The sequence below is a fragment of the Phalangium opilio genome, unplaced genomic scaffold (genome assembly GCF_054372755.1).
Source record: "Phalangium opilio isolate 3A_F unplaced genomic scaffold, DU_Popi_V2 ptg000352l_1, whole genome shotgun sequence".
In the NCBI taxonomy this organism is placed as follows: Eukaryota; Metazoa; Arthropoda; class Arachnida; order Opiliones; family Phalangiidae; genus Phalangium; species Phalangium opilio.
The window spans coordinates 3,511,449-3,534,495 of record NW_028324228.1 but is presented as its reverse complement, the minus strand read 5'-3'; the positions used below and the strand labels follow the sequence as shown (position 1 = coordinate 3,534,495).

Below are 23,047 nucleotides of genomic sequence, written 5' to 3'. Positions count from 1 at the left end.
GTACATTTAAAAAACCGCTCCCCGGCGGGGAATCGAACCCCGGTCTCTCGCGTGACAGGCAGGGATACTCACCACTATACTACCGAGGATAAATCAAATTTGGTTATCTCAGTTTTTTAATCTTATAGTACTTCTATCCGAATTTTCTACCATTGAACTACCGATGCTTGCATAGGTCACACTTCGATATGACACACAAAAGAAGCCTAGATTAGTATACATATAATAAACCGCTCCCCGGCGGGGAATCGAACCCCGGTCTCTCGCGTGACAGGCGAGGATACTCACCACTATACTACCGAGGATGAGTAAAAGTTGGTTATCTCAGTTTTTTAAACTTATAGTACTTCTATCCGAATTTTTTTCGCTAAGTCCCGGAGCATGCGCGATAGTCACTAATTAAATGAAAAAGTGAGTTTGAAGAAAAAGTAACCCAATAAAATACTCTACGCTAGAAATAATGGTCAAGGCGATTTCTGAACCCTTTACTTTTCGAGAAACGTTATTGGTTTTACAAAAAATGTGCACGATTTTGAGAGTCAAAGAAACGAGATCGTACGGGTTGCACCGGCCGGGAATCGAACCCGGACCTCCCGCTTGGAAGGCGAGAATTCTACCATTGAACTACCGATGCTTGCATAGGTCACACTTCAATATGACACACAAAAGAAGCCTAGATTAGTATACATATAATAAACCGCTCCCCGGCGGGGAATCGAACCCCGGTCTCTCGCGTGACAGGCGAGGATACTCACCACTATACTACCGAGCATGAATGAAAGCTGGTTATCTCAGTTTTTAAACTTATAGTACTTCTATCCGAATTTTTTTCGCAAAGTCCCGGAGCATGTGCAATAGTCAGTAATTAAATGAAAAAGTGAGTTTGAAGAAAAAGTAACCCTATAAAATACTCTACGCTAGAAATAATGGTCTAGGCGATTTCTGAACACTTTACTTTTCGAGAAACGTTATTGGTTTTACAAAAAATGTGCACGATTTTGAGAGTCAAAGAAACGAGATCGTGCGGCTTGCACCGGCCGGGAATCGAACCCGGACCTCCCGCTTGGAAGGCGAGAATTCTACCATTGAACTACCGATGCTTGCATAGGTCACACTTCGATACGACACACAAAAGAAGCCTAGATTAGTGTACATTTAAAAAACCGCTCCCCGGCGGGGAATCGAACCCCGGTCTCTCGCGTGACAGGCAGGGATACTCACCACTATACTACCGAGGATAAATCAAATTTGGTTATCTCAGTTTTTTAATCTTATAGTACTTCTATCCGAATTTTCTACCATTGAACTACCGATGCTTGCATAGGTCACACTTCGATATGACACACAAAAGAAGCCTAGATTAGTATACATATAATAAACCGCTCCCCGGCGGGGAATCGAACCCCGGTCTCTCGCGTGACAGGCGAGGATACTCACCACTATACTACCGAGGATGAGTAAAAGTTGGTTATCTCAGTTTTTTAAACTTATAGTACTTCTATCCGAATTTTTTTCGCTAAGTCCCGGAGCATGCGCGATAGTCACTAATTAAATGAAAAAGTGAGTTTGAAGAAAAAGTAACCCAATAAAATACTCTACGCTAGAAATAATGGTCAAGGCGATTTCTGAACCCTTTACTTTTCGAGAAACGTTATTGGTTTTACAAAAAATGTGCACGATTTTGAGAGTCAAAGAAACGAGATCGTACGGGTTGCACCGGCCGGGAATCGAACCCGGACCTCCCGCTTGGAAGGCGAGAATTCTACCATTGAACTACCGATGCTTGCATAGGTCACACTTCGATACGACACACAAAAGAAGCCTAGATTAGTGTACATTTAAAAAACCGCTCCCCGGCGGGGAATCGAACCCCGGTCTCTCGCGTGACAGGCGAGGATACTCACCACTATACTACCGAGGATGAATCAAATTTGGTTATCTCAGTTTTTTAATCTTATAGTACTTCTATCCGAATTTTCTACCATTGAACTACCGATGCTTGCATAGGTCACACTTCGATATGACACACAAAAGAAGCCTAGATTAGTATACATATAATAAACCGCTCCCCGGCGGGGAATCGAACCCCGGTCTCTCGCGTGACAGGCGAGGATACTCACCACTATACTACCGAGGATGAGTAAAAGTTGGTTATCTCAGTTTTTTAAACTTATAGTACTTCTATCCGAATTTTTTTCGCTAAGTCCCGGAGCATGCGCGATAGTCACTAATTAAATGAATAAGTGAGTTTGAAGAAAAAGTAACCCAATAAAATACTCTACGCTAGAAATAATGGTCAAGGCGATTTCTAAACCCTTTACTTTTCGAGAAACGTTATTGGTTTTACAAAAAATGTGCACGATTTTGAGAGTCAAAGAAACGAGATCGTACGGGTTGCACCGGCCGGGAATCGAACCCGGACCTCCCGCTTGGAAGGCGAGAATTCTACCATTGAACTACCGATGCTTGCATAGGTCACACTTCGATATGACACACAAAAGAAGCCTAGATTAGTATACATATAATAAACCGCTCCCCGGCGGGGAATCGAACCCCGGTCTCTCGCGTGACAGGCGAGGATACTCACCACTATACTACCGAGGATGAGTAAAAGTTGGTTATCTCAGTTTTTTAAACTTATAGTACTTCTATCCGAATTTTTTTCGCTAAGTCCCGGAGCATGCGCGATAGTCACTAATTAAATGAAAAAGTGAGTTTGAAGAAAAAGTAACCCAATAAAATACTCTACGCTAGAAATAATGGTCAAGGCGATTTCTGAACCCTTTACTTTTCGAGAAACGTTATTGGTTTTACAAAAAATGTGCACGATTTTGAGAGTCAAAGAAACGAGATCGTACGGGTTGCACCGGCCGGGAATCGAACCCGGACCTCCCGCTTGGAAGGCGAGAATTCTACCATTGAACTACCGATGCTTGCATAGGTCACACTTCGATACGACACACAAAAGAAGCCTAGATTAGTGTACATTTAAAAAACCGCTCCCCGGCGGGGAATCGAACCCCGGTCTCTCGCGTGACAGGCGAGGATACTCACCACTATACTACCGAGGATGAATCAAATTTGGTTATCTCAGTTTTTTAATCTTATAGTACTTCTATCCGAATTTTCTACCATTGAACTACCGATGCTTGCATAGGTCACACTTCGATATGACACACAAAAGAAGCCTAGATTAGTATACATATAATAAACCGCTCCCCGGCGGGGAATCGAACCCCGGTCTCTCGCGTGACAGGCGAGGATACTCACCACTATACTACCGAGGATGAGTAAAAGTTGGTTATCTCAGTTTTTTAAACTTATAGTACTTCTATCCGAATTTTTTTCGCTAAGTCCCGGAGCATGCGCGATAGTCACTAATTAAATGAAAAAGTGAGTTTGAAGAAAAAGTAACCCAATAAAATACTCTACGCTAGAAATAATGGTCAAGGCGATTTCTGAACCCTTTACTTTTCGAGAAACGTTATTGGTTTTACAAAAAATGTGCACGATTTTGAGAGTCAAAGAAACGAGATCGTACGGGTTGCACCGGCCGGGAATCGAACCCGGACCTCCCGCTTGGAAGGCGAGAATTCTACCATTGAACTACCGATGCTTGCATAGGTCACACTTCGATATGACACACAAAAGAAGCCTAGATTAGTATACATATAATAAACCGCTCCCCGGCGGGGAATCGAACCCCGGTCTCTCGCGTGACAGGCGAGGATACTCACCACTATACTACCGAGGATGAGTAAAAGTTGGTTATCTCAGTTTTTTAAACTTGTAGTACTTCTATCCGAATTTTTTTCGCTAAGTCCCGGAGCATGCGCGATAGTCACTAATTAAATGAAAAAGTGAGTTTGAAGAAAAAGTAACCCAATAAAATACTCTACGCTAGAAATAATGGTCAAGGCGATTTCTGAACCCTTTACTTTTCGAGAAACGTTATTGGTTTTACAAAAAATGTGCACGATTTTGAGAGTCAAAGAAACGAGATCGTACGGGTTGCACCGGCCGGGAATCGAACCCGGACCTCCCGCTTGGAAGGCGAGTATTCTACCATTGAACTACCGATGCTTGCATAGGTCACACTTCGATATGACACACAAAAGAAGCCTAGATTAGTATACATATAATAAACCGCTCCCCGGCGGGGAATCGAACCCCGGTCTCTCGCGTGACAGGCGAGGATACTCACCACTATACTACCGAGCATGAATGAAAGCTGGTTATCTCAGTTTTTAAACTTATAGTACTTCTATCCGAATTTTTTTCGCAAAGTCCCGGAGCATGTGCAATAGTCAGTAATTAAATGAAAAAGTGAGTTTGAAGAAAAAGTAACCCTATAAAATACTCTACGCTAGAAATAATGGTCTAGGCGATTTCTGAACACTTTACTTTTCGAGAAACGTTATTGGTTTTACAAAAAATGTGCACGATTTTGAGAGTCAAAGAAACGAGATCGTACGGCTTGCACCGGCCGGGAATCGAACCCGGACCTCCCGCTTGGAAGGCGAGAATTCTACCATTGAACTACCGATGCTTGCATAGGTCACGCTTCGATACGACACACAAAAGAAGCCTAGATTAGTGTACATTTAAAAAACCGCTCCCCGGCTAGGAATCGAACCCCGGTCTCTCGCGTGACAGGCGAGGATACTCACCACTATACTACCGAGGATGAATCAAATTTGGTTATCTCAGTTTTTTAATCTTATAGTACTTCTATCCGAATTTTCTACCATTGAACTACCGATGCTTGCATAGGTCACACTTCGATATGACACACAAAAGAAGCCTAGATTAGTATACATATAATAAACCGCTCCCCGGCGGGGAATCGAACCCCGGTCTCTCGCGTGACAGGCGAGGATACTCACCACTATACTACCGAGCATGAATGAAAGCTGGTTATCTCAGTTTTTAAACTTATAGTACTTCTATCCGAATTTTTTTCGCAAAGTCCCGGAGCATGTGCAATAGTCAGTAATTAAATGAAAAAGTGAGTTTGAAGAAAAAGTAACCCTATAAAATACTCTACGCTAGAAATAATGGTCTAGGCGATTTCTGAACACTTTACTTTTCGAGAAACGTTATTGGTTTTACAAAAAATGTGCACGATTTTGAGAGTCAAAGAAACGAGATCGTACGGCTTGCACCGGCCGGGAATCGAACCCGGACCTCCCGCTTGGAAGGCGAGAATTCTACCATTGAACTACCGATGCTTGCATAGGTCACACTTCGATACGACACACAAAAGAAGCCTAGATTAGTGTACATTTAAAAAACCGCTCCCCGGCGGGGAATCGAACCCCGGTCTCTCGCGTGACAGGCAGGGATACTCACCACTATACTACCGAGGATAAATCAAATTTGGTTATCTCAGTTTTTTAATCTTATAGTACTTCTATCCGAATTTTCTACCATTGAACTACCGATGCTTGCATAGGTCACACTTCGATATGACACACAAAAGAAGCCTAGATTAGTATACATATAATAAACCGCTCCCCGGCGGGGAATCGAACCCCGGTCTCTCGCGTGACAGGCGAGGATACTCACCACTATACTACCGAGGATGAGTAAAAGTTGGTTATCTCAGTTTTTTAAACTTATAGTACTTCTATCCGAATTTTTTTCGCTAAGTCCCGGAGCATGCGCGATAGTCACTAATTAAATGAAAAAGTGAGTTTGAAGAAAAAGTAACCCAATAAAATACTCTACGCTAGAAATAATGGTCAAGGCGATTTCTGAACCCTTTACTTTTCGAGAAACGTTATTGGTTTTACAAAAAATGTGCACGATTTTGAGAGTCAAAGAAACGAGATCGTACGGGTTGCACCGGCCGGGAATCGAACCCGGACCTCCCGCTTGGAAGGCGAGAATTCTACCATTGAACTACCGATGCTTGCATAGGTCACACTTCGATATGACACACAAAAGAAGCCTAGATTAGTATACATATAATAAACCGCTCCCCGGCGGGGAATCGAACCCCGGTCTCTCGCGTGACAGGCGAGGATACTCACCACTATACTACCGAGCATGAATGAAAGCTGGTTATCTCAGTTTTTAAACTTATAGTACTTCTATCCGAATTTTTTTCGCAAAGTCCCGGAGCATGTGCAATAGTCAGTAATTAAATGAAAAAGTGAGTTTGAAGAAAAAGTAACCCTATAAAATACTCTACGCTAGAAATAATGGTCTAGGCGATTTCTGAACACTTTACTTTTCGAGAAACGTTATTGGTTTTACAAAAAATGTGCACGATTTTGAGAGTCAAAGAAACGAGATCGTACGGCTTGCACCGGCCGGGAATCGAACCCGGACCTCCCGCTTGGAAGGCGAGAATTCTACCATTGAACTACCGATGCTTGCATAGGTCACGCTTCGATACGACACACAAAAGAAGCCTAGATTAGTGTACATTTAAAAAACCGCTCCCCGGCTAGGAATCGAACCCCGGTCTCTCGCGTGACAGGCGAGGATACTCACCACTATACTACCGAGGATGAATCAAATTTGGTTATCTCAGTTTTTTAATCTTATAGTACTTCTATCCGAATTTTCTACCATTGAACTACCGATGCTTGCATAGGTCACACTTCGATATGACACACAAAAGAAGCCTAGATTAGTATACATATAATAAACCGCTCCCCGGCGGGGAATCGAACCCCGGTCTCTCGCGTGACAGGCGAGGATACTCACCACTATACTACCGAGCATGAATGAAAGCTGGTTATCTCAGTTTTTAAACTTATAGTACTTCTATCCGAATTTTTTTCGCAAAGTCCCGGAGCATGTGCAATAGTCAGTAATTAAATGAAAAAGTGAGTTTGAAGAAAAAGTAACCCTATAAAATACTCTACGCTAGAAATAATGGTCTAGGCGATTTCTGAACACTTTACTTTTCGAGAAACGTTATTGGTTTTACAAAAAATGTGCACGATTTTGAGAGTCAAAGAAACGAGATCGTACGGCTTGCACCGGCCGGGAATCGAACCCGGACCTCCCGCTTGGAAGGCGAGAATTCTACCATTGAACTACCGATGCTTGCATAGGTCACACTTCGATACGACACACAAAAGAAGCCTAGATTAGTGTACATTTAAAAAACCGCTCCCCGGCGGGGAATCGAACCCCGGTCTCTCGCGTGACAGGCAGGGATACTCACCACTATACTACCGAGGATAAATCAAATTTGGTTATCTCAGTTTTTTAATCTTATAGTACTTCTATCCGAATTTTCTACCATTGAACTACCGATGCTTGCATAGGTCACACTTCGATATGACACACAAAAGAAGCCTAGATTAGTATACATATAATAAACCGCTCCCCGGCGGGGAATCGAACCCCGGTCTCTCGCGTGACAGGCGAGGATACTCACCACTATACTACCGAGGATGAGTAAAAGTTGGTTATCTCAGTTTTTTAAACTTATAGTACTTCTATCCGAATTTTTTTCGCTAAGTCCCGGAGCATGCGCGATAGTCACTAATTAAATGAAAAAGTGAGTTTGAAGAAAAAGTAACCCAATAAAATACTCTACGCTAGAAATAATGGTCAAGGCGATTTCTGAACCCTTTACTTTTCGAGAAACGTTATTGGTTTTACAAAAAATGTGCACGATTTTGAGAGTCAAAGAAACGAGATCGTACGGGTTGCACCGGCCGGGAATCGAACCCGGACCTCCCGCTTGGAAGGCGAGAATTCTACCATTGAACTACCGATGCTTGCATAGGTCACACTTCGATATGACACACAAAAGAAGCCTAGATTAGTATACATATAATAAACCGCTCCCCGGCGGGGAATCGAACCCCGGTCTCTCGCGTGACAGGCGAGGATACTCACCACTATACTACCGAGGATGAGTAAAAGTTGGTTATCTCAGTTTTTTAAACTTGTAGTACTTCTATCCGAATTTTTTTCGCTAAGTCCCGGAGCATGCGCGATAGTCACTAATTAAATGAAAAAGTGAGTTTGAAGAAAAAGTAACCCAATAAAATACTCTACGCTAGAAATAATGGTCAAGGCGATTTCTGAACCCTTTACTTTTCGAGAAACGTTATTGGTTTTACAAAAAATGTGCACGATTTTGAGAGTCAAAGAAACGAGATCGTACGGGTTGCACCGGCCGGGAATCGAACCCGGACCTCCCGCTTGGAAGGCGAGTATTCTACCATTGAACTACCGATGCTTGCATAGGTCACACTTCGATATGACACACAAAAGAAGCCTAGATTAGTATACATATAATAAACCGCTCCCCGGCGGGGAATCGAACCCCGGTCTCTCGCGTGACAGGCGAGGATACTCACCACTATACTACCGAGCATGAATGAAAGCTGGTTATCTCAGTTTTTAAACTTATAGTACTTCTATCCGAATTTTTTTCGCAAAGTCCCGGAGCATGTGCAATAGTCAGTAATTAAATGAAAAAGTGAGTTTGAAGAAAAAGTAACCCTATAAAATACTCTACGCTAGAAATAATGGTCTAGGCGATTTCTGAACACTTTACTTTTCGAGAAACGTTATTGGTTTTACAAAAAATGTGCACGATTTTGAGAGTCAAAGAAACGAGATCGTACGGCTTGCACCGGCCGGGAATCGAACCCGGACCTCCCGCTTGGAAGGCGAGAATTCTACCATTGAACTACCGATGCTTGCATAGGTCACGCTTCGATACGACACACAAAAGAAGCCTAGATTAGTGTACATTTAAAAAACCGCTCCCCGGCTAGGAATCGAACCCCGGTCTCTCGCGTGACAGGCGAGGATACTCACCACTATACTACCGAGGATGAATCAAATTTGGTTATCTCAGTTTTTTAATCTTATAGTACTTCTATCCGAATTTTCTACCATTGAACTACCGATGCTTGCATAGGTCACACTTCGATATGACACACAAAAGAAGCCTAGATTAGTATACATATAATAAACCGCTCCCCGGCGGGGAATCGAACCCCGGTCTCTCGCGTGACAGGCGAGGATACTCACCACTATACTACCGAGGATGAGTAAAAGTTGGTTATCTCAGTTTTTTAAACTTATAGTACTTCTATCCGAATTTTTTTCGCTAAGTCCCGGAGCATGCGCGATAGTCACTAATTAAATGAAAAAGTGAGTTTGAAGAAAAAGTAACCCAATAAAATACTCTACGCTAGAAATAATGGTCAAGGCGATTTCTGAACCCTTTACTTTTCGAGAAACGTTATTGGTTTTACAAAAAATGTGCACGATTTTGAGAGTCAAAGAAACGAGATCGTACGGGTTGCACCGGCCGGGAATCGAACCCGGACCTCCCGCTTGGAAGGCGAGAATTCTACCATTGAACTACCGATGCTTGCATAGGTCACACTTCGATATGACACACAAAAGAAGCCTAGATTAGTATACATATAATAAACCGCTCCCCGGCGGGGAATCGAACCCCGGTCTCTCGCGTGACAGGCGAGGATACTCACCACTATACTACCGAGGATGAGTAAAAGTTGGTTATCTCAGTTTTTTAAACTTGTAGTACTTCTATCCGAATTTTTTTCGCTAAGTCCCGGAGCATGCGCGATAGTCACTAATTAAATGAAAAAGTGAGTTTGAAGAAAAAGTAACCCAATAAAATACTCTACGCTAGAAATAATGGTCAAGGCGATTTCTGAACCCTTTACTTTTCGAGAAACGTTATTGGTTTTACAAAAAATGTGCACGATTTTGAGAGTCAAAGAAACGAGATCGTACGGGTTGCACCGGCCGGGAATCGAACCCGGACCTCCCGCTTGGAAGGCGAGTATTCTACCATTGAACTACCGATGCTTGCATAGGTCACACTTCGATATGACACACAAAAGAAGCCTAGATTAGTATACATATAATAAACCGCTCCCCGGCGGGGAATCGAACCCCGGTCTCTCGCGTGACAGGCGAGGATACTCACCACTATACTACCGAGCATGAATGAAAGCTGGTTATCTCAGTTTTTAAACTTATAGTACTTCTATCCGAATTTTTTTCGCAAAGTCCCGGAGCATGTGCAATAGTCAGTAATTAAATGAAAAAGTGAGTTTGAAGAAAAAGTAACCCTATAAAATACTCTACGCTAGAAATAATGGTCTAGGCGATTTCTGAACACTTTACTTTTCGAGAAACGTTATTGGTTTTACAAAAAATGTGCACGATTTTGAGAGTCAAAGAAACGAGATCGTACGGCTTGCACCGGCCGGGAATCGAACCCGGACCTCCCGCTTGGAAGGCGAGAATTCTACCATTGAACTACCGATGCTTGCATAGGTCACGCTTCGATACGACACACAAAAGAAGCCTAGATTAGTGTACATTTAAAAAACCGCTCCCCGGCTAGGAATCGAACCCCGGTCTCTCGCGTGACAGGCGAGGATACTCACCACTATACTACCGAGGATGAATCAAATTTGGTTATCTCAGTTTTTTAATCTTATAGTACTTCTATCCGAATTTTCTACCATTGAACTACCGATGCTTGCATAGGTCACACTTCGATATGACACACAAAAGAAGCCTAGATTAGTATACATATAATAAACCGCTCCCCGGCGGGGAATCGAACCCCGGTCTCTCGCGTGACAGGCGAGGATACTCACCACTATACTACCGAGCATGAATGAAAGCTGGTTATCTCAGTTTTTAAACTTATAGTACTTCTATCCGAATTTTTTTCGCAAAGTCCCGGAGCATGTGCAATAGTCAGTAATTAAATGAAAAAGTGAGTTTGAAGAAAAAGTAACCCTATAAAATACTCTACGCTAGAAATAATGGTCTAGGCGATTTCTGAACACTTTACTTTTCGAGAAACGTTATTGGTTTTACAAAAAATGTGCACGATTTTGAGAGTCAAAGAAACGAGATCGTACGGCTTGCACCGGCCGGGAATCGAACCCGGACCTCCCGCTTGGAAGGCGAGAATTCTACCATTGAACTACCGATGCTTGCATAGGTCACACTTCGATACGACACACAAAAGAAGCCTAGATTAGTATACATATAATAAACCGCTCCCCGGCGGGGAATCGAACCCCGGTCTCTCGCGTGACAGGCGAGGATACTCACCACTATACTACCGAGGATGAGTAAAAGTTGGTTATCTCAGTTTTTTAAACTTATAGTACTTCTATCCGAATTTTTTTCGCTAAGTCCCGGAGCATGCGCGATAGTCACTAATTAAATGAAAAAGTGAGTTTGAAGAAAAAGTAACCCAATAAAATACTCTACGCTAGAAATAATGGTCAAGGCGATTTCTGAACCCTTTACTTTTCGAGAAACGTTATTGGTTTTACAAAAAATGTGCACGATTTTGAGAGTCAAAGAAACGAGATCGTACGGGTTGCACCGGCCGGGAATCGAACCCGGACCTCCCGCTTGGAAGGCGAGAATTCTACCATTGAACTACCGATGCTTGCATAGGTCACACTTCGATATGACACACAAAAGAAGCCTAGATTAGTATACATATAATAAACCGCTCCCCGGCGGGGAATCGAACCCCGGTCTCTCGCGTGACAGGCGAGGATACTCACCACTATACTACCGAGGATGAGTAAAAGTTGGTTATCTCAGTTTTTTAAACTTATAGTACTTCTATCCGAATTTTTTTCGCTAAGTCCCGGAGCATGCGCGATAGTCACTAATTAAATGAAAAAGTGAGTTTGAAGAAAAAGTAACCCAATAAAATACTCTACGCTAGAAATAATGGTCAAGGCGATTTCTGAACCCTTTACTTTTCGAGAAACGTTATTGGTTTTACAAAAAATGTGCACGATTTTGAGAGTCAAAGAAACGAGATCGTACGGGTTGCACCGGCCGGGAATCGAACCCGGACCTCCCGCTTGGAAGGCGAGAATTCTACCATTGAACTACCGATGCTTGCATAGGTCACACTTCGATATGACACACAAAAGAAGCCTAGATTAGTATACATATAATAAACCGCTCCCCGGCGGGGAATCGAACCCCGGTCTCTCGCGTGACAGGCGAGGATACTCACCACTATACTACCGAGCATGAATGAAAGCTGGTTATCTCAGTTTTTAAACTTATAGTACTTCTATCCGAATTTTTTTCGCAAAGTCCCGGAACATGTGCAATAGTCAGTAATTAAATGAAAAAGTGAGTTTGAAGAAAAAGTAACCCTATAAAATACTCTACGCTAGAAATAATGGTCTAGGCGATTTCTGAACACTTTACTTTTCGAGAAACGTTATTGGTTTTACAAAAAATGTGCACGATTTTGAGAGTCAAAGAAACGAGATCGTACGGCTTGCACCGGCCGGGAATCGAACCCGGACCTCCCGCTTGGAAGGCGAGAATTCTACCATTGAACTACCGATGCTTGCATAGGTCACACTTCGATACGACACACAAAAGAAGCCTAGATTAGTGTACATTTAAAAAACCGCTCCCCGGCGGGGAATCGAACCCCGGTCTCTCGCGTGACAGGCGAGGATACTCACCACTATACTACCGAGGATGAATCAAATTTGGTTATCTCAGTTTTTTAATCTTATAGTACTTCTATCCGAATTTTCTACCATTGAACTACCGATGCTTGCATAGGTCACACTTCGATATGACACACAAAAGAAGCCTAGATTAGTATACATATAATAAACCGCTCCCCGGCGGGGAATCGAACCCCGGTCTCTCGCGTGACAGGCGAGGATACTCACCACTATACTACCGAGGATGAGTAAAAGTTGGTTATCTCAGTTTTTTAAACTTATAGTACTTCTATCCGAATTTTTTTCGCTAAGTCCCGGAGCATGCGCGATAGTCACTAATTAAATGAAAAAGTGAGTTTGAAGAAAAAGTAACCCAATAAAATACTCTACGCTAGAAATAATGGTCAAGGCGATTTCTGAACCCTTTACTTTTCGAGAAACGTTATTGGTTTTACAAAAAATGTGCACGATTTTGAGAGTCAAAGAAACGAGATCGTACGGGTTGCACCGGCCGGGAATCGAACCCGGACCTCCCGCTTGGAAGGCGAGAATTCTACCATTGAACTACCGATGCTTGCATAGGTCACACTTCGATATGACACACAAAAGAAGCCTAGATTAGTATACATATAATAAACCGCTCCCCGGCGGGGAATCGAACCCCGGTCTCTCGCGTGACAGGCGAGGATACTCACCACTATACTACCGAGCATGAATGAAAGCTGGTTATCTCAGTTTTTAAACTTATAGTACTTCTATCCGAATTTTTTTCGCAAAGTCCCGGAGCATGTGCAATAGTCAGTAATTAAATGAAAAAGTGAGTTTGAAGAAAAAGTAACCCTATAAAATACTCTACGCTAGAAATAATGGTCTAGGCGATTTCTGAACACTTTACTTTTCGAGAAACGTTATTGGTTTTACAAAAAATGTGCACGATTTTGAGAGTCAAAGAAACGAGATCGTACGGCTTGCACCGGCCGGGAATCGAACCCGGACCTCCCGCTTGGAAGGCGAGAATTCTACCATTGAACTACCGATGCTTGCATAGGTCACACTTCGATACGACACACAAAAGAAGCCTAGATTAGTTTACATTTAAAAAACCGCTCCCCGGCTAGGAATCGAACCCCGGTCTCTCGCGTGACAGGCGAGGATACTCACCACTATACTACCGAGGATGAATCAAATTTGGTTATCTCAGTTTTTTAATCTTATAGTACTTCTATCCGAATTTTCTACCATTGAACTACCGATGCTTGCATAGGTCACACTTCGATATGACACACAAAAGAAGCCTAGATTAGTATACATATAATAAACCGCTCCCTGGCGGGGAATCGAACCCCGGTCTCTCGCGTGACAGGCGAGGATACTCACCACTATACTACCGAGCATGAATGAAAGCTGGTTATCTCAGTTTTTAAACTTATAGTACTTCTATCCGAATTTTTTTCGCAAAGTCCCGGAGCATGTGCAATAGTCAGTAATTAAATGAAAAAGTGAGTTTGAAGAAAAAGTAACCCTATAAAATACTCTACGCTAGAAATAATGGTCTAGGCGATTTCTGAACACTTTACTTTTCGAGAAACGTTATTGGTTTTACAAAAAATGTGCACGATTTTGAGAGTCAAAGAAACGAGATCGTACGGCTTGCACCGGCCGGGAATCGAACCCGGACCTCCCGCTTGGAAGGCGAGAATTCTACCATTGAACTACCGATGCTTGCATAGGTCACACTTCGATACGACACACAAAAGAAGCCTAGATTAGTGTACATTTAAAAAACCGCTCCCCGGCGGGGAATCGAACCCCGGTCTCTCGCGTGACAGGCAGGGATACTCACCACTATACTACCGAGGATAAATCAAATTTGGTTATCTCAGTTTTTTAATCTTATAGTACTTCTATCCGAATTTTCTACCATTGAACTACCGATGCTTGCATAGGTCACACTTCGATATGACACACAAAAGAAGCCTAGATTAGTATACATATAATAAACCGCTCCCCGGCGGGGAATCGAACCCCGGTCTCTCGCGTGACAGGCGAGGATACTCACCACTATACTACCGAGGATGAGTAAAAGTTTGTTATCTCAGTTTTTTAAACTTATAGTACTTCTATCCGAATTTTTTTCGCTAAGTCCCGGAGCATGCGCGATAGTCACTAATTAAATGAAAAAGTGAGTTTGAAGAAAAAGTAACCCAATAAAATACTCTACGCTAGAAATAATGGTCAAGGCGATTTCTGAACCCTTTACTTTTCGAGAAACGTTATTGGTTTTACAAAAAATGTGCACGATTTTGAGAGTCAAAGAAACGAGATCGTACGGGTTGCACCGGCCGGGAATCGAACCCGGACCTCCCGCTTGGAAGGCGAGAATTCTACCATTGAACTACCGATGCTTGCATAGGTCACACTTCGATATGACACACAAAAGAAGCCTAGATTAGTATACATATAATAAACCGCTCCCCGGCGGGGAATCGAACCCCGGTCTCTCGCGTGACAGGCGAGGATACTCACCACTATACTACCGAGCATGAATGAAAGCTGGTTATCTCAGTTTTTAAACTTATAGTACTTCTATCCGAATTTTTTTCGCAAAGTCCCGGAGCATGTGCAATAGTCAGTAATTAAATGAAAAAGTGAGTTTGAAGAAAAAGTAACCCTATAAAATACTCTACGCTAGAAATAATGGTCTAGGCGATTTCTGAACACTTTACTTTTCGAGAAACGTTATTGGTTTTACAAAAAATGTGCACGATTTTGAGAGTCAAAGAAACGAGATCGTACGGCTTGCACCGGCCGGGAATCGAACCCGGACCTCCCGCTTGGAAGGCGAGAATTCTACCATTGAACTACCGATGCTTGCATAGGTCACACTTCGATACGACACACAAAAGAAGCCTAGATTAGTGTACATTTAAAAAACCGCTCCCCGGCGGGGAATCGAACCCCGGTCTCTCGCGTGACAGGCGAGGATACTCACCACTATACTACCGAGGATGAATCAAATTTGGTTATCTCAGTTTTTTAATCTTATAGTACTTCTATCCGAATTTTCTACCATTGAACTACCGATGCTTGCATAGGTCACACTTCGATATGACACACAAAAGAAGCCTAGATTAGTATACATATAATAAACCGCTCCCCGGCGGGGAATCGAACCCCGGTCTCTCGCGTGACAGGCGAGGATACTCACCACTATACTACCGAGGATGAGTAAAAGTTGGTTATCTCAGTTTTTTAAACTTATAGTACTTCTATCCGAATTTTTTTCGCTAAGTCCCGGAGCATGCGCGATAGTCACTAATTAAATGAAAAAGTGAGTTTGAAGAAAAAGTAACCCAATAAAATACTCTACGCTAGAAATAATGGTCAAGGCGATTTCTGAACCCTTTACTTTTCGAGAAACGTTATTGGTTTTACAAAAAATGTGCACGATTTTGAGAGTCAAAGAAACGAGATCGTACGGGTTGCACCGGCCGGGAATCGAACCCGGACCTCCCGCTTGGAAGGCGAGAATTCTACCATTGAACTACCGATGCTTGCATAGGTCACACTTCGATATGACACACAAAAGAAGCCTAGATTAGTATACATATAATAAACCGCTCCCCGGCGGGGAATCGAACCCCGGTCTCTCGCGTGACAGGCGAGGATACTCACCACTATACTACCGAGCATGAATGAAAGCTGGTTATCTCAGTTTTTAAACTTATAGTACTTCTATCCGAATTTTTTTCGCAAAGTCCCGGAGCATGTGCAATAGTCAGTAATTAAATGAAAAAGTGAGTTTGAAGAAAAAGTAACCCTATAAAATACTCTACGCTAGAAATAATGGTCTAGGCGATTTCTGAACACTTTACTTTTCGAGAAACGTTATTGGTTTTACAAAAAATGTGCACGATTTTGAGAGTCAAAGAAACGAGATCGTACGGCTTGCACCGGCCGGGAATCGAACCCGGACCTCCCGCTTGGAAGGCGAGAATTCTACCATTGAACTACCGATGCTTGCATAGGTCACACTTCGATATGACACACAAAAGAAGCCTAGATTAGTATACATATAATAAACCGCTCCCCGGCGGGGAATCGAACCCCGGTCTCTCGCGTGACAGGCGAGGATACTCACCACTATACTACCGAGGATGAGTAAAAGTTGGTTATCTCAGTTTTTTAAACTTATAGTACTTCTATCCGAATTTTTTTCGCTAAGTCCCGGAGCATGCGCGATAGTCACTAATTAAATGAAAAAGTGAGTTTGAAGAAAAAGTAACCCAATAAAATACTCTACGCTAGAAATAATGGTCAAGGCGATTTCTGAACCCTTTACTTTTCGAGAAACGTTATTGGTTTTACAAAAAATGTGCACGATTTTGAGAGTCAAAGAAACGAGATCGTACGGGTTGCACCGGCCGGGAATCGAACCCGGACCTCCCGCTTGGAAGGCGAGAATTCTACCATTGAACTACCGATGCTTGCATAGGTCACACTTCGATATGACACACAAAAGAAGCCTAGATTAGTATACATATAATAAACCGCTCCCCGGCGGGGAATCGAACCCCGGTCTCTCGCGTGACAGGCGAGGATACTCACCACTATACTACCGAGCATGAATGAAAGCTGGTTATCTCAGTTTTTAAACTTATAGTACTTCTATCCGAATTTTTTTCGCAAAGTCCCGGAGCATGTGCAATAGTCACTAATTAAATGAAAAAGTGAGTTTGAAGAAAAAGTAACCCAATAAAATACTCTACGCTAGAAATAATGGTCAAGGCGATTTCTGAACCCTTTACTTTTCGAGAAACGTTATTGGTTTTACAAAAAATGTGCACGATTTTGAGAGTCAAAGAAACGAGATCGTACGGGTTGCACCGGCCGGGAATCGAACCCGGACCTCCCGCTTGGAAGGCGAGAATTCTACCATTGAACTACCGATGCTTGCATAGGTCACACTTCGATATGACACACAAAAGAAGCCTAGATTAGTATACATATAATAAACCGCTCCCCGGCGGGGAATCGAACCCCGGTCTCTCGCGTGACAGGCGAGGATACTCACCACTATACTACCGAGCATGAATGAAAGCTGGTTATCTCAGTTTTTAAACTTATAGTACTTCTATCCGAATTTTTTTCGCAAAGTCCCGGAGCATGTGCAATAGTCAGTAATTAAATGAAAAAGTGAGTTTGAAGAAAAAGTAACCCTATAAAATACTCTACGCTAGAAATAATGGTCTAGGCGATTTCTGAACACTTTACTTTTCGAGAAACGTTATTGGTTTTACAAAAAATGTGCACGATTTTGAGAGTCAAAGAAACGAGATCGTACGGCTTGCACCGGCCGGGAATCGAACCCGGACCTCCCGCTTGGAAGGCGAGAATTCTACCATTGAACTACCGATGCTTGCATAGGTCACACTTCGATACGACACACAAAGAAGCCTAGATTAGTGTACATTTAAAAAACCGCTCCCCGGCGGGGAATCGAACCCCGGTCTCTCGCGTGACAGGCGAGGATACTCACCACTATACTACCGAGGATGAATCAAATTTGGTTATCTCAGTTTTTTAATCTTATAGTACTTCTATCCGAATTTTCTACCATTGAACTACCGATGCTTGCATAGGTCACACTTCGATATGACACACAAAAGAAGCCTAGATTAGTATACATATAATAAACCGCTCCCCGGCGGGGAATCGAACCCCGGTCTCTCGCGTGACAGGCGAGGATACTCACCACTATACTACCGAGGATGAGTAAAAGTTGGTTATCTCAGTTTTTTAAACTTATAGTACTTCTATCCGAATTTTTTTCGCTAAGTCCCGGAGCATGCGCGATAGTCACTAATTAAATGAAAAAGTGAGTTTGAAGAAAAAGTAACCCAATAAAATACTCTACGCTAGAAATAATGGTCAAGGCGATTTCTGAACCCTTTACTTTTCGAGAAACGTTATTGGTTTTACAAAAAATGTGCACGATTTTGAGAGTCAAAGTAACGAGATCGTACGGGTTGCACCGGCCTGGAATCGAACCCGGACCTCCCGCTTGGAAGGCGAGAATTCTACCATTGAACTACCGATGCTTGCATAGGTCACACTTCGATATGACACAGAAAAGAAGCCTAGATTAGTATACATATAATAAACCGCTCCCCGGCGGGGAATCGAACCCCGGTCTCTCGCGTGACAGGCGAGGATACTCACCACTATACTACCGAGGATGAGTAAAAGTTGGTTATCTCAGTTTTTTAAACTTATAGTACTTCTATCCGAATTTTTTTCGCTAAGTCCCGGAGCATGCGCGATAGTCACTAATTAAATGAAAAAGTGAGTTTGAAGAAAAAGTAACCCAATAAAATACTCTACGCTAGAAATAATGGTCAAGGCGATTTCTGAACCCTTTACTTTTCGAGAAACGTTATTGGTTTTACAAAAAATGTGCACGATTTTGAGAGTCAAAGAAACGAGATCGTACGGGTTGCACCGGCCGGGAATCGAACCCGGACCTCCCGCTTGGAAGGCGAGAATTCTACCATTGAACTACCGATGCTTGCATAGGTCACACTTCGATATGACACACAAAAGAAGCCTAGATTAGTATACATATAATAAACCGCTCCCCGGCGGGGAATCGAACCCCGGTCTCTCGCGTGACAGGCGAGGATACTCACCACTATACTACCGAGCATGAATGAAAGCTGGTTATCTCAGTTTTTAAACTTATAGTACTTCTATCCGAATTTTTTTCGCAAAGTCCCGGAGCATGTGCAATAGTCAGTAATTAAATGAAAAAGTGAGTTTGAAGAAAAAGTAACCCTATAAAATACTCTACGCTAGAAATAATGGTCTAGGCGATTTCTGAACACTTTACTTTTCGAGAAACGTTATTGGTTTTACAAAAAATGTGCACGATTTTGAGAGTCAAAGAAACGAGATCGTACGGCTTGCACCGGCCGGGAATCGAACCCGGACCTCCCGCTTGGAAGGCGAGAATTCTACCATTGAACTACCGATGCTTGCATAGGTCACACTTCGATATGACACACAAAAGAAGCCTAGATTAGTATACATATAATAAACCGCTCCCCGGCGGGGAATCGAACCCCGGTCTCTCGCGTGACAGGCGAGGATACTCACCACTATACTACCGAGGATGAGTAAAAGTTGGTTATCTCAGTTTTTTAAACTTATAGTACTTCTATCCGAATTTTTTTCGCTAAGTCCCGGAGCATGCGCGATAGTCACTAATTAAATGAAAAAGTGAGTTTGAAGAAAAAGTAACCCAATAAAATACTCTACGCTAGAAATAATGGTCAAGGCGATTTCTGAACCCTTTACTTTTCGAGAAACGTTATTGGTTTTACAAAAAATGTGCACGATTTTGAGTCAAAGAAACGATATCGTACGGGTTGCACCGGCCTGGAATCGAACCCGGACCTCCCGCTTGGAAGGCGAGAATTCTACCATTGAACTACCGATGCTTGCATAGGTCACACTTCGATATGACACAGAAAAGAAGCCTAGATTAGTATACATATAATAAACCGCTCCCCGGCGGGGAATCGAACCCCGGTCTCTCGCGTGACAGGCGAGGATACTCACCACTATACTACCGAGGATGAGTAAAAGTTGGTTATCTCAGTTTTTTAAACTTATAGTACTTCTATCCGAATTTTTTTCGCTAAGTCCCGGAGCATGCGCGATAGTCACTAATTAAATGAAAAAGTGAGTTTGAAGAAAAAGTAACCCAATAAAATACTCTACGCTAGAAATAATGGTCAAGGCGATTTCTGAACCCTTTACTTTTCGAGAAACGTTATTGGTTTTACAAAAAATGTGCACGATTTTGAGAGTCAAAGAAACGAGATCGTACGGGTTGCACCGGCCGGGAATCGAACCCGGACCTCCCGCTTGGAAGGCGAGAATTCTACCATTGAACTACCGATGCTTGCATAGGTCACACTTCGATATGACACACAAAAGAAGCCTAGATTAGTATACATATAATAAACCGCTCCCCGGCGGGGAATCGAACCCCGGTCTCTCGCGTGACAGGCGAGGATACTCACCACTATACTACCGAGCATGAATGAAAGCTGGTTATCTCAGTTTTTAAACTTATAGTACTTCTATCCGAATTTTTTTCGCAAAGTCCCGGAGCATGTGCAATAGTCAGTAATTAAATGAAAAAGTGAGTTTGAAGAAAAAGTAACCCTATAAAATACTCTACGCTAGAAATAATGGTCTAGGCGATTTCTGAACACTTTACTTTTCGAGAAACGTTATTGGTTTTACAAAAAATGTGCACGATTTTGAGAGTCAAAGAAACGAGATCGTACGGCTTGCACCGGCCGGGAATCGAACCCGGACCTCCCGCTTGGAAGGCGAGAATTCTACCATTGAACTACCGATGCTTGCATAGGTCACACTTCGATACGACACACAAAAGAAGCCTAGATTAGTGTACATTTAAAAAACCGCTCCCCGGCGGGGAATCGAACCCCGGTCTCTCGCGTGACAGGCGAGGATACTCACCACTATACTACCGAGGATGAATCAAATTTGGTTATCTCAGTTTTTTAATCTTATAGTACTTCTATCCGAATTTTCTACCATTGAACTACCGATGCTTGCATAGGTCACACTTCGATATGACACACAAAAGAAGCCTAGATTAGTATACATATAATAAACCGCTCCCCGGCGGGGAATCGAACCCCGGTCTCTCGCGTGACAGGCGAGGATACTCACCACTATACTACCGAGGATGAGTAAAAGTTGGTTATCTCAGTTTTTTAAACTTATAGTACTTCTATCCGAATTTTTTTCGCTAAGTCCCGGAGCATGCGCGATAGTCACTAATTAAATGAAAAAGTGAGTTTGAAGAAAAAGTAACCCAATAAAATACTCTACGCTAGAAATAATGGTCAAGGCGATTTCTGAACCCTTTACTTTTCGAGAAACGTTATTGGTTTTACAAAAAATGTGCACGATTTTGAGAGTCAAAGAAACGAGATCGTACGGGTTGCACCGGCCGGGAATCGAACCCGGACCTCCCGCTTGGAAGGCGAGAATTCTACCATTGAACTACCGATGCTTGCATAGGTCACACTTCGATATGACACACAAAAGAAGCCTAGATTAGTATACATATAATAAACCGCTCCCCGGCGGGGAATCGAACCCCGGTCTCTCGCGTGACAGGCGAGGATACTCACCACTATACTACCGAGCATGAATGAAAGCTGGTTATCTCAGTTTTTAAACTTATAGTACTTCTATCCGAATTTTTTTCGCAAAGTCCCGGAGCATGTGCAATAGTCAGTAATTAAATGAAAAAGTGAGTTTGAAGAAAAAGTAACCCTATAAAATACTCTACGCTAGAAATAATGGTCTAGGCGATTTCTGAACACTTTACTTTTCGAGAAACGTTATTGGTTTTACAAAAAATGTGCACGATTTTGAGAGTCAAAGAAACGAGATCGTACGGCTTGCACCGGCCGGGAATCGAACCCGGACCTCCCGCTTGGAAGGCGAGAATTCTACCATTGAACTACCGATGCTTGCATAGGTCACACTTCGATACGACACACAAAAGAAGCCTAGATTAGTGTACATTTAAAAAACCGCTCCCCGGCGGGGAATCGAACCCCGGTCTCTCGCGTGACAGGCGAGGATACTCACCACTATACTACCGAGGATGAATCAAATTTGGTTATCTCAGTTTTTTAATCTTATAGTACTTCTATCCGAATTTTCTACCATTGAACTACCGATGCTTGCATAGGTCACACTTCTATATGACACACAAAAGAAGCCTAGATTAGTATACATATAATAAACCGCTCCCCGGCGGGGAATCGAACCCCGGTCTCTCGCGTGACAGGCGAGGATACTCACCACTATACTACCGAGGATGAGTAAAAGTTGGTTATCTCAGTTTTTTAAACTTATAGTACTTCTATCCGAATTTTTTTCGCTAAGTCCCGGAGCATGCGCGATAGTCACTAATTAAATGAAAAAGTGAGTTTGAAGAAAAAGTAACCCAATAAAATACTCTACGCTAGAAATAATGGTCAAGGCGATTTCTGAACCCTTTACTTTTCGAGAAACGTTATTGGTTTTACAAAAAATGTGCACGATTTTGAGAGTCAAAGAAACGAGATCGTACGGGTTGCACCGGCCGGGAATCGAACCCGGACCTCCCGCTTGGAAGGCGAGAATTCTACCATTGAACTACCGATGCTTGCATAGGTCACACTTCGATATGACACACAAAAGAAGCCTAGATTAGTATACATATAATAAACCGCTCCCCGGCGGGGAATCGAACCCCGGTCTCTCGCGTGACAGGCGAGGATACTCACCACTATACTACCGAGCATGAATGAAAGCTGGTTATCTCAGTTTTTAAACTTATAGTACTTCTATCCGAATTTTTTTCGCAAAGTCCCGGAGCATGTGCAATAGTCAGTAATTAAATGAAAAAGTGAGTTTGAAGAAAAAGTAACCCTATAAAATACTCTACGCTAGAAATAATGGTC

At 42.7% G+C, this 23,047-nt stretch overlaps 94 non-coding genes across 94 annotated transcripts; all 94 read right to left on the bottom strand.

Annotated features, from left to right (window-relative positions):
* Nucleotides 1-17: 17 nt before the first annotated feature.
* Nucleotides 18-89, bottom strand: TRNAD-GUC (transfer RNA aspartic acid (anticodon GUC)). The gene has a single exon. It is a non-coding gene; the product is annotated as a tRNA-Asp (tRNA).
* A 144-nt stretch (nucleotides 90-233) lies between these two features.
* TRNAD-GUC (transfer RNA aspartic acid (anticodon GUC)) lies at nucleotides 234-305 on the bottom strand. Its single transcript has one exon. It is a non-coding gene; the product is annotated as a tRNA-Asp (tRNA).
* Nucleotides 306-563: 258 nt separating this feature from the next.
* Nucleotides 564-634, bottom strand: TRNAG-UCC (transfer RNA glycine (anticodon UCC)). The gene has a single exon. It is a non-coding gene; the product is annotated as a tRNA-Gly (tRNA).
* A 66-nt stretch (nucleotides 635-700) lies between these two features.
* Nucleotides 701-772, bottom strand: TRNAD-GUC (transfer RNA aspartic acid (anticodon GUC)). The gene has a single exon. It is a non-coding gene; the product is annotated as a tRNA-Asp (tRNA).
* A 257-nt stretch (nucleotides 773-1,029) lies between these two features.
* On the bottom strand, nucleotides 1,030-1,100 carry TRNAG-UCC (transfer RNA glycine (anticodon UCC)). Its single transcript has one exon. It is a non-coding gene; the product is annotated as a tRNA-Gly (tRNA).
* A 66-nt stretch (nucleotides 1,101-1,166) lies between these two features.
* Nucleotides 1,167-1,238, bottom strand: TRNAD-GUC (transfer RNA aspartic acid (anticodon GUC)). Its single transcript has one exon. It is a non-coding gene; the product is annotated as a tRNA-Asp (tRNA).
* Nucleotides 1,239-1,382: 144 nt separating this feature from the next.
* Nucleotides 1,383-1,454, bottom strand: TRNAD-GUC (transfer RNA aspartic acid (anticodon GUC)). The gene has a single exon. It is a non-coding gene; the product is annotated as a tRNA-Asp (tRNA).
* A 258-nt stretch (nucleotides 1,455-1,712) lies between these two features.
* TRNAG-UCC (transfer RNA glycine (anticodon UCC)) lies at nucleotides 1,713-1,783 on the bottom strand. The gene has a single exon. It is a non-coding gene; the product is annotated as a tRNA-Gly (tRNA).
* Nucleotides 1,784-1,849: 66 nt separating this feature from the next.
* TRNAD-GUC (transfer RNA aspartic acid (anticodon GUC)) lies at nucleotides 1,850-1,921 on the bottom strand. Its single transcript has one exon. It is a non-coding gene; the product is annotated as a tRNA-Asp (tRNA).
* Nucleotides 1,922-2,065: 144 nt separating this feature from the next.
* TRNAD-GUC (transfer RNA aspartic acid (anticodon GUC)) lies at nucleotides 2,066-2,137 on the bottom strand. Its single transcript has one exon. It is a non-coding gene; the product is annotated as a tRNA-Asp (tRNA).
* A 258-nt stretch (nucleotides 2,138-2,395) lies between these two features.
* Nucleotides 2,396-2,466, bottom strand: TRNAG-UCC (transfer RNA glycine (anticodon UCC)). The gene has a single exon. It is a non-coding gene; the product is annotated as a tRNA-Gly (tRNA).
* A 66-nt stretch (nucleotides 2,467-2,532) lies between these two features.
* TRNAD-GUC (transfer RNA aspartic acid (anticodon GUC)) lies at nucleotides 2,533-2,604 on the bottom strand. Its single transcript has one exon. It is a non-coding gene; the product is annotated as a tRNA-Asp (tRNA).
* A 258-nt stretch (nucleotides 2,605-2,862) lies between these two features.
* TRNAG-UCC (transfer RNA glycine (anticodon UCC)) lies at nucleotides 2,863-2,933 on the bottom strand. The gene has a single exon. It is a non-coding gene; the product is annotated as a tRNA-Gly (tRNA).
* A 66-nt stretch (nucleotides 2,934-2,999) lies between these two features.
* On the bottom strand, nucleotides 3,000-3,071 carry TRNAD-GUC (transfer RNA aspartic acid (anticodon GUC)). The gene has a single exon. It is a non-coding gene; the product is annotated as a tRNA-Asp (tRNA).
* A 144-nt stretch (nucleotides 3,072-3,215) lies between these two features.
* Nucleotides 3,216-3,287, bottom strand: TRNAD-GUC (transfer RNA aspartic acid (anticodon GUC)). The gene has a single exon. It is a non-coding gene; the product is annotated as a tRNA-Asp (tRNA).
* A 258-nt stretch (nucleotides 3,288-3,545) lies between these two features.
* On the bottom strand, nucleotides 3,546-3,616 carry TRNAG-UCC (transfer RNA glycine (anticodon UCC)). Its single transcript has one exon. It is a non-coding gene; the product is annotated as a tRNA-Gly (tRNA).
* A 66-nt stretch (nucleotides 3,617-3,682) lies between these two features.
* Nucleotides 3,683-3,754, bottom strand: TRNAD-GUC (transfer RNA aspartic acid (anticodon GUC)). The gene has a single exon. It is a non-coding gene; the product is annotated as a tRNA-Asp (tRNA).
* A 258-nt stretch (nucleotides 3,755-4,012) lies between these two features.
* Nucleotides 4,013-4,083, bottom strand: TRNAG-UCC (transfer RNA glycine (anticodon UCC)). Its single transcript has one exon. It is a non-coding gene; the product is annotated as a tRNA-Gly (tRNA).
* Nucleotides 4,084-4,149: 66 nt separating this feature from the next.
* Nucleotides 4,150-4,221, bottom strand: TRNAD-GUC (transfer RNA aspartic acid (anticodon GUC)). Its single transcript has one exon. It is a non-coding gene; the product is annotated as a tRNA-Asp (tRNA).
* A 257-nt stretch (nucleotides 4,222-4,478) lies between these two features.
* TRNAG-UCC (transfer RNA glycine (anticodon UCC)) lies at nucleotides 4,479-4,549 on the bottom strand. The gene has a single exon. It is a non-coding gene; the product is annotated as a tRNA-Gly (tRNA).
* A 282-nt stretch (nucleotides 4,550-4,831) lies between these two features.
* Nucleotides 4,832-4,903, bottom strand: TRNAD-GUC (transfer RNA aspartic acid (anticodon GUC)). Its single transcript has one exon. It is a non-coding gene; the product is annotated as a tRNA-Asp (tRNA).
* A 257-nt stretch (nucleotides 4,904-5,160) lies between these two features.
* On the bottom strand, nucleotides 5,161-5,231 carry TRNAG-UCC (transfer RNA glycine (anticodon UCC)). The gene has a single exon. It is a non-coding gene; the product is annotated as a tRNA-Gly (tRNA).
* Nucleotides 5,232-5,297: 66 nt separating this feature from the next.
* Nucleotides 5,298-5,369, bottom strand: TRNAD-GUC (transfer RNA aspartic acid (anticodon GUC)). The gene has a single exon. It is a non-coding gene; the product is annotated as a tRNA-Asp (tRNA).
* Nucleotides 5,370-5,513: 144 nt separating this feature from the next.
* TRNAD-GUC (transfer RNA aspartic acid (anticodon GUC)) lies at nucleotides 5,514-5,585 on the bottom strand. Its single transcript has one exon. It is a non-coding gene; the product is annotated as a tRNA-Asp (tRNA).
* A 258-nt stretch (nucleotides 5,586-5,843) lies between these two features.
* On the bottom strand, nucleotides 5,844-5,914 carry TRNAG-UCC (transfer RNA glycine (anticodon UCC)). The gene has a single exon. It is a non-coding gene; the product is annotated as a tRNA-Gly (tRNA).
* A 66-nt stretch (nucleotides 5,915-5,980) lies between these two features.
* TRNAD-GUC (transfer RNA aspartic acid (anticodon GUC)) lies at nucleotides 5,981-6,052 on the bottom strand. Its single transcript has one exon. It is a non-coding gene; the product is annotated as a tRNA-Asp (tRNA).
* A 257-nt stretch (nucleotides 6,053-6,309) lies between these two features.
* On the bottom strand, nucleotides 6,310-6,380 carry TRNAG-UCC (transfer RNA glycine (anticodon UCC)). Its single transcript has one exon. It is a non-coding gene; the product is annotated as a tRNA-Gly (tRNA).
* A 282-nt stretch (nucleotides 6,381-6,662) lies between these two features.
* Nucleotides 6,663-6,734, bottom strand: TRNAD-GUC (transfer RNA aspartic acid (anticodon GUC)). Its single transcript has one exon. It is a non-coding gene; the product is annotated as a tRNA-Asp (tRNA).
* Nucleotides 6,735-6,991: 257 nt separating this feature from the next.
* Nucleotides 6,992-7,062, bottom strand: TRNAG-UCC (transfer RNA glycine (anticodon UCC)). The gene has a single exon. It is a non-coding gene; the product is annotated as a tRNA-Gly (tRNA).
* A 66-nt stretch (nucleotides 7,063-7,128) lies between these two features.
* TRNAD-GUC (transfer RNA aspartic acid (anticodon GUC)) lies at nucleotides 7,129-7,200 on the bottom strand. The gene has a single exon. It is a non-coding gene; the product is annotated as a tRNA-Asp (tRNA).
* Nucleotides 7,201-7,344: 144 nt separating this feature from the next.
* Nucleotides 7,345-7,416, bottom strand: TRNAD-GUC (transfer RNA aspartic acid (anticodon GUC)). Its single transcript has one exon. It is a non-coding gene; the product is annotated as a tRNA-Asp (tRNA).
* Nucleotides 7,417-7,674: 258 nt separating this feature from the next.
* TRNAG-UCC (transfer RNA glycine (anticodon UCC)) lies at nucleotides 7,675-7,745 on the bottom strand. Its single transcript has one exon. It is a non-coding gene; the product is annotated as a tRNA-Gly (tRNA).
* Nucleotides 7,746-7,811: 66 nt separating this feature from the next.
* On the bottom strand, nucleotides 7,812-7,883 carry TRNAD-GUC (transfer RNA aspartic acid (anticodon GUC)). The gene has a single exon. It is a non-coding gene; the product is annotated as a tRNA-Asp (tRNA).
* A 258-nt stretch (nucleotides 7,884-8,141) lies between these two features.
* TRNAG-UCC (transfer RNA glycine (anticodon UCC)) lies at nucleotides 8,142-8,212 on the bottom strand. The gene has a single exon. It is a non-coding gene; the product is annotated as a tRNA-Gly (tRNA).
* A 66-nt stretch (nucleotides 8,213-8,278) lies between these two features.
* Nucleotides 8,279-8,350, bottom strand: TRNAD-GUC (transfer RNA aspartic acid (anticodon GUC)). Its single transcript has one exon. It is a non-coding gene; the product is annotated as a tRNA-Asp (tRNA).
* A 257-nt stretch (nucleotides 8,351-8,607) lies between these two features.
* On the bottom strand, nucleotides 8,608-8,678 carry TRNAG-UCC (transfer RNA glycine (anticodon UCC)). Its single transcript has one exon. It is a non-coding gene; the product is annotated as a tRNA-Gly (tRNA).
* Nucleotides 8,679-8,960: 282 nt separating this feature from the next.
* TRNAD-GUC (transfer RNA aspartic acid (anticodon GUC)) lies at nucleotides 8,961-9,032 on the bottom strand. Its single transcript has one exon. It is a non-coding gene; the product is annotated as a tRNA-Asp (tRNA).
* A 258-nt stretch (nucleotides 9,033-9,290) lies between these two features.
* Nucleotides 9,291-9,361, bottom strand: TRNAG-UCC (transfer RNA glycine (anticodon UCC)). Its single transcript has one exon. It is a non-coding gene; the product is annotated as a tRNA-Gly (tRNA).
* Nucleotides 9,362-9,427: 66 nt separating this feature from the next.
* TRNAD-GUC (transfer RNA aspartic acid (anticodon GUC)) lies at nucleotides 9,428-9,499 on the bottom strand. The gene has a single exon. It is a non-coding gene; the product is annotated as a tRNA-Asp (tRNA).
* A 258-nt stretch (nucleotides 9,500-9,757) lies between these two features.
* On the bottom strand, nucleotides 9,758-9,828 carry TRNAG-UCC (transfer RNA glycine (anticodon UCC)). Its single transcript has one exon. It is a non-coding gene; the product is annotated as a tRNA-Gly (tRNA).
* Nucleotides 9,829-9,894: 66 nt separating this feature from the next.
* Nucleotides 9,895-9,966, bottom strand: TRNAD-GUC (transfer RNA aspartic acid (anticodon GUC)). Its single transcript has one exon. It is a non-coding gene; the product is annotated as a tRNA-Asp (tRNA).
* A 257-nt stretch (nucleotides 9,967-10,223) lies between these two features.
* Nucleotides 10,224-10,294, bottom strand: TRNAG-UCC (transfer RNA glycine (anticodon UCC)). The gene has a single exon. It is a non-coding gene; the product is annotated as a tRNA-Gly (tRNA).
* Nucleotides 10,295-10,576: 282 nt separating this feature from the next.
* Nucleotides 10,577-10,648, bottom strand: TRNAD-GUC (transfer RNA aspartic acid (anticodon GUC)). The gene has a single exon. It is a non-coding gene; the product is annotated as a tRNA-Asp (tRNA).
* Nucleotides 10,649-10,905: 257 nt separating this feature from the next.
* TRNAG-UCC (transfer RNA glycine (anticodon UCC)) lies at nucleotides 10,906-10,976 on the bottom strand. The gene has a single exon. It is a non-coding gene; the product is annotated as a tRNA-Gly (tRNA).
* Nucleotides 10,977-11,042: 66 nt separating this feature from the next.
* Nucleotides 11,043-11,114, bottom strand: TRNAD-GUC (transfer RNA aspartic acid (anticodon GUC)). Its single transcript has one exon. It is a non-coding gene; the product is annotated as a tRNA-Asp (tRNA).
* A 258-nt stretch (nucleotides 11,115-11,372) lies between these two features.
* TRNAG-UCC (transfer RNA glycine (anticodon UCC)) lies at nucleotides 11,373-11,443 on the bottom strand. The gene has a single exon. It is a non-coding gene; the product is annotated as a tRNA-Gly (tRNA).
* Nucleotides 11,444-11,509: 66 nt separating this feature from the next.
* Nucleotides 11,510-11,581, bottom strand: TRNAD-GUC (transfer RNA aspartic acid (anticodon GUC)). Its single transcript has one exon. It is a non-coding gene; the product is annotated as a tRNA-Asp (tRNA).
* Nucleotides 11,582-11,839: 258 nt separating this feature from the next.
* On the bottom strand, nucleotides 11,840-11,910 carry TRNAG-UCC (transfer RNA glycine (anticodon UCC)). Its single transcript has one exon. It is a non-coding gene; the product is annotated as a tRNA-Gly (tRNA).
* Nucleotides 11,911-11,976: 66 nt separating this feature from the next.
* Nucleotides 11,977-12,048, bottom strand: TRNAD-GUC (transfer RNA aspartic acid (anticodon GUC)). Its single transcript has one exon. It is a non-coding gene; the product is annotated as a tRNA-Asp (tRNA).
* Nucleotides 12,049-12,305: 257 nt separating this feature from the next.
* Nucleotides 12,306-12,376, bottom strand: TRNAG-UCC (transfer RNA glycine (anticodon UCC)). Its single transcript has one exon. It is a non-coding gene; the product is annotated as a tRNA-Gly (tRNA).
* Nucleotides 12,377-12,442: 66 nt separating this feature from the next.
* On the bottom strand, nucleotides 12,443-12,514 carry TRNAD-GUC (transfer RNA aspartic acid (anticodon GUC)). The gene has a single exon. It is a non-coding gene; the product is annotated as a tRNA-Asp (tRNA).
* Nucleotides 12,515-12,658: 144 nt separating this feature from the next.
* TRNAD-GUC (transfer RNA aspartic acid (anticodon GUC)) lies at nucleotides 12,659-12,730 on the bottom strand. The gene has a single exon. It is a non-coding gene; the product is annotated as a tRNA-Asp (tRNA).
* Nucleotides 12,731-12,988: 258 nt separating this feature from the next.
* Nucleotides 12,989-13,059, bottom strand: TRNAG-UCC (transfer RNA glycine (anticodon UCC)). The gene has a single exon. It is a non-coding gene; the product is annotated as a tRNA-Gly (tRNA).
* Nucleotides 13,060-13,125: 66 nt separating this feature from the next.
* On the bottom strand, nucleotides 13,126-13,197 carry TRNAD-GUC (transfer RNA aspartic acid (anticodon GUC)). Its single transcript has one exon. It is a non-coding gene; the product is annotated as a tRNA-Asp (tRNA).
* A 257-nt stretch (nucleotides 13,198-13,454) lies between these two features.
* Nucleotides 13,455-13,525, bottom strand: TRNAG-UCC (transfer RNA glycine (anticodon UCC)). Its single transcript has one exon. It is a non-coding gene; the product is annotated as a tRNA-Gly (tRNA).
* Nucleotides 13,526-14,136: 611 nt separating this feature from the next.
* TRNAG-UCC (transfer RNA glycine (anticodon UCC)) lies at nucleotides 14,137-14,207 on the bottom strand. The gene has a single exon. It is a non-coding gene; the product is annotated as a tRNA-Gly (tRNA).
* Nucleotides 14,208-14,273: 66 nt separating this feature from the next.
* Nucleotides 14,274-14,345, bottom strand: TRNAD-GUC (transfer RNA aspartic acid (anticodon GUC)). The gene has a single exon. It is a non-coding gene; the product is annotated as a tRNA-Asp (tRNA).
* Nucleotides 14,346-14,489: 144 nt separating this feature from the next.
* Nucleotides 14,490-14,561, bottom strand: TRNAD-GUC (transfer RNA aspartic acid (anticodon GUC)). Its single transcript has one exon. It is a non-coding gene; the product is annotated as a tRNA-Asp (tRNA).
* Nucleotides 14,562-14,819: 258 nt separating this feature from the next.
* TRNAG-UCC (transfer RNA glycine (anticodon UCC)) lies at nucleotides 14,820-14,890 on the bottom strand. Its single transcript has one exon. It is a non-coding gene; the product is annotated as a tRNA-Gly (tRNA).
* A 66-nt stretch (nucleotides 14,891-14,956) lies between these two features.
* TRNAD-GUC (transfer RNA aspartic acid (anticodon GUC)) lies at nucleotides 14,957-15,028 on the bottom strand. The gene has a single exon. It is a non-coding gene; the product is annotated as a tRNA-Asp (tRNA).
* Nucleotides 15,029-15,285: 257 nt separating this feature from the next.
* On the bottom strand, nucleotides 15,286-15,356 carry TRNAG-UCC (transfer RNA glycine (anticodon UCC)). Its single transcript has one exon. It is a non-coding gene; the product is annotated as a tRNA-Gly (tRNA).
* Nucleotides 15,357-15,422: 66 nt separating this feature from the next.
* Nucleotides 15,423-15,494, bottom strand: TRNAD-GUC (transfer RNA aspartic acid (anticodon GUC)). The gene has a single exon. It is a non-coding gene; the product is annotated as a tRNA-Asp (tRNA).
* Nucleotides 15,495-15,638: 144 nt separating this feature from the next.
* TRNAD-GUC (transfer RNA aspartic acid (anticodon GUC)) lies at nucleotides 15,639-15,710 on the bottom strand. Its single transcript has one exon. It is a non-coding gene; the product is annotated as a tRNA-Asp (tRNA).
* A 258-nt stretch (nucleotides 15,711-15,968) lies between these two features.
* On the bottom strand, nucleotides 15,969-16,039 carry TRNAG-UCC (transfer RNA glycine (anticodon UCC)). The gene has a single exon. It is a non-coding gene; the product is annotated as a tRNA-Gly (tRNA).
* A 66-nt stretch (nucleotides 16,040-16,105) lies between these two features.
* On the bottom strand, nucleotides 16,106-16,177 carry TRNAD-GUC (transfer RNA aspartic acid (anticodon GUC)). Its single transcript has one exon. It is a non-coding gene; the product is annotated as a tRNA-Asp (tRNA).
* A 257-nt stretch (nucleotides 16,178-16,434) lies between these two features.
* TRNAG-UCC (transfer RNA glycine (anticodon UCC)) lies at nucleotides 16,435-16,505 on the bottom strand. The gene has a single exon. It is a non-coding gene; the product is annotated as a tRNA-Gly (tRNA).
* Nucleotides 16,506-16,571: 66 nt separating this feature from the next.
* TRNAD-GUC (transfer RNA aspartic acid (anticodon GUC)) lies at nucleotides 16,572-16,643 on the bottom strand. The gene has a single exon. It is a non-coding gene; the product is annotated as a tRNA-Asp (tRNA).
* Nucleotides 16,644-16,901: 258 nt separating this feature from the next.
* TRNAG-UCC (transfer RNA glycine (anticodon UCC)) lies at nucleotides 16,902-16,972 on the bottom strand. The gene has a single exon. It is a non-coding gene; the product is annotated as a tRNA-Gly (tRNA).
* Nucleotides 16,973-17,038: 66 nt separating this feature from the next.
* On the bottom strand, nucleotides 17,039-17,110 carry TRNAD-GUC (transfer RNA aspartic acid (anticodon GUC)). Its single transcript has one exon. It is a non-coding gene; the product is annotated as a tRNA-Asp (tRNA).
* A 257-nt stretch (nucleotides 17,111-17,367) lies between these two features.
* TRNAG-UCC (transfer RNA glycine (anticodon UCC)) lies at nucleotides 17,368-17,438 on the bottom strand. The gene has a single exon. It is a non-coding gene; the product is annotated as a tRNA-Gly (tRNA).
* A 66-nt stretch (nucleotides 17,439-17,504) lies between these two features.
* Nucleotides 17,505-17,576, bottom strand: TRNAD-GUC (transfer RNA aspartic acid (anticodon GUC)). The gene has a single exon. It is a non-coding gene; the product is annotated as a tRNA-Asp (tRNA).
* Nucleotides 17,577-17,833: 257 nt separating this feature from the next.
* Nucleotides 17,834-17,904, bottom strand: TRNAG-UCC (transfer RNA glycine (anticodon UCC)). Its single transcript has one exon. It is a non-coding gene; the product is annotated as a tRNA-Gly (tRNA).
* Nucleotides 17,905-17,969: 65 nt separating this feature from the next.
* TRNAD-GUC (transfer RNA aspartic acid (anticodon GUC)) lies at nucleotides 17,970-18,041 on the bottom strand. The gene has a single exon. It is a non-coding gene; the product is annotated as a tRNA-Asp (tRNA).
* A 144-nt stretch (nucleotides 18,042-18,185) lies between these two features.
* On the bottom strand, nucleotides 18,186-18,257 carry TRNAD-GUC (transfer RNA aspartic acid (anticodon GUC)). Its single transcript has one exon. It is a non-coding gene; the product is annotated as a tRNA-Asp (tRNA).
* A 258-nt stretch (nucleotides 18,258-18,515) lies between these two features.
* TRNAG-UCC (transfer RNA glycine (anticodon UCC)) lies at nucleotides 18,516-18,586 on the bottom strand. Its single transcript has one exon. It is a non-coding gene; the product is annotated as a tRNA-Gly (tRNA).
* A 66-nt stretch (nucleotides 18,587-18,652) lies between these two features.
* On the bottom strand, nucleotides 18,653-18,724 carry TRNAD-GUC (transfer RNA aspartic acid (anticodon GUC)). The gene has a single exon. It is a non-coding gene; the product is annotated as a tRNA-Asp (tRNA).
* Nucleotides 18,725-18,982: 258 nt separating this feature from the next.
* TRNAG-UCC (transfer RNA glycine (anticodon UCC)) lies at nucleotides 18,983-19,053 on the bottom strand. The gene has a single exon. It is a non-coding gene; the product is annotated as a tRNA-Gly (tRNA).
* A 66-nt stretch (nucleotides 19,054-19,119) lies between these two features.
* On the bottom strand, nucleotides 19,120-19,191 carry TRNAD-GUC (transfer RNA aspartic acid (anticodon GUC)). The gene has a single exon. It is a non-coding gene; the product is annotated as a tRNA-Asp (tRNA).
* A 257-nt stretch (nucleotides 19,192-19,448) lies between these two features.
* On the bottom strand, nucleotides 19,449-19,519 carry TRNAG-UCC (transfer RNA glycine (anticodon UCC)). The gene has a single exon. It is a non-coding gene; the product is annotated as a tRNA-Gly (tRNA).
* A 66-nt stretch (nucleotides 19,520-19,585) lies between these two features.
* Nucleotides 19,586-19,657, bottom strand: TRNAD-GUC (transfer RNA aspartic acid (anticodon GUC)). Its single transcript has one exon. It is a non-coding gene; the product is annotated as a tRNA-Asp (tRNA).
* A 256-nt stretch (nucleotides 19,658-19,913) lies between these two features.
* On the bottom strand, nucleotides 19,914-19,984 carry TRNAG-UCC (transfer RNA glycine (anticodon UCC)). Its single transcript has one exon. It is a non-coding gene; the product is annotated as a tRNA-Gly (tRNA).
* A 66-nt stretch (nucleotides 19,985-20,050) lies between these two features.
* TRNAD-GUC (transfer RNA aspartic acid (anticodon GUC)) lies at nucleotides 20,051-20,122 on the bottom strand. Its single transcript has one exon. It is a non-coding gene; the product is annotated as a tRNA-Asp (tRNA).
* Nucleotides 20,123-20,380: 258 nt separating this feature from the next.
* On the bottom strand, nucleotides 20,381-20,451 carry TRNAG-UCC (transfer RNA glycine (anticodon UCC)). The gene has a single exon. It is a non-coding gene; the product is annotated as a tRNA-Gly (tRNA).
* Nucleotides 20,452-20,517: 66 nt separating this feature from the next.
* TRNAD-GUC (transfer RNA aspartic acid (anticodon GUC)) lies at nucleotides 20,518-20,589 on the bottom strand. Its single transcript has one exon. It is a non-coding gene; the product is annotated as a tRNA-Asp (tRNA).
* Nucleotides 20,590-20,846: 257 nt separating this feature from the next.
* Nucleotides 20,847-20,917, bottom strand: TRNAG-UCC (transfer RNA glycine (anticodon UCC)). Its single transcript has one exon. It is a non-coding gene; the product is annotated as a tRNA-Gly (tRNA).
* Nucleotides 20,918-20,983: 66 nt separating this feature from the next.
* On the bottom strand, nucleotides 20,984-21,055 carry TRNAD-GUC (transfer RNA aspartic acid (anticodon GUC)). Its single transcript has one exon. It is a non-coding gene; the product is annotated as a tRNA-Asp (tRNA).
* Nucleotides 21,056-21,199: 144 nt separating this feature from the next.
* On the bottom strand, nucleotides 21,200-21,271 carry TRNAD-GUC (transfer RNA aspartic acid (anticodon GUC)). The gene has a single exon. It is a non-coding gene; the product is annotated as a tRNA-Asp (tRNA).
* A 258-nt stretch (nucleotides 21,272-21,529) lies between these two features.
* Nucleotides 21,530-21,600, bottom strand: TRNAG-UCC (transfer RNA glycine (anticodon UCC)). Its single transcript has one exon. It is a non-coding gene; the product is annotated as a tRNA-Gly (tRNA).
* Nucleotides 21,601-21,666: 66 nt separating this feature from the next.
* Nucleotides 21,667-21,738, bottom strand: TRNAD-GUC (transfer RNA aspartic acid (anticodon GUC)). The gene has a single exon. It is a non-coding gene; the product is annotated as a tRNA-Asp (tRNA).
* A 257-nt stretch (nucleotides 21,739-21,995) lies between these two features.
* TRNAG-UCC (transfer RNA glycine (anticodon UCC)) lies at nucleotides 21,996-22,066 on the bottom strand. Its single transcript has one exon. It is a non-coding gene; the product is annotated as a tRNA-Gly (tRNA).
* Nucleotides 22,067-22,132: 66 nt separating this feature from the next.
* TRNAD-GUC (transfer RNA aspartic acid (anticodon GUC)) lies at nucleotides 22,133-22,204 on the bottom strand. The gene has a single exon. It is a non-coding gene; the product is annotated as a tRNA-Asp (tRNA).
* Nucleotides 22,205-22,348: 144 nt separating this feature from the next.
* Nucleotides 22,349-22,420, bottom strand: TRNAD-GUC (transfer RNA aspartic acid (anticodon GUC)). Its single transcript has one exon. It is a non-coding gene; the product is annotated as a tRNA-Asp (tRNA).
* Nucleotides 22,421-22,678: 258 nt separating this feature from the next.
* Nucleotides 22,679-22,749, bottom strand: TRNAG-UCC (transfer RNA glycine (anticodon UCC)). Its single transcript has one exon. It is a non-coding gene; the product is annotated as a tRNA-Gly (tRNA).
* A 66-nt stretch (nucleotides 22,750-22,815) lies between these two features.
* On the bottom strand, nucleotides 22,816-22,887 carry TRNAD-GUC (transfer RNA aspartic acid (anticodon GUC)). The gene has a single exon. It is a non-coding gene; the product is annotated as a tRNA-Asp (tRNA).
* Between the last annotated feature and the right edge of the window lie 160 nt (nucleotides 22,888-23,047).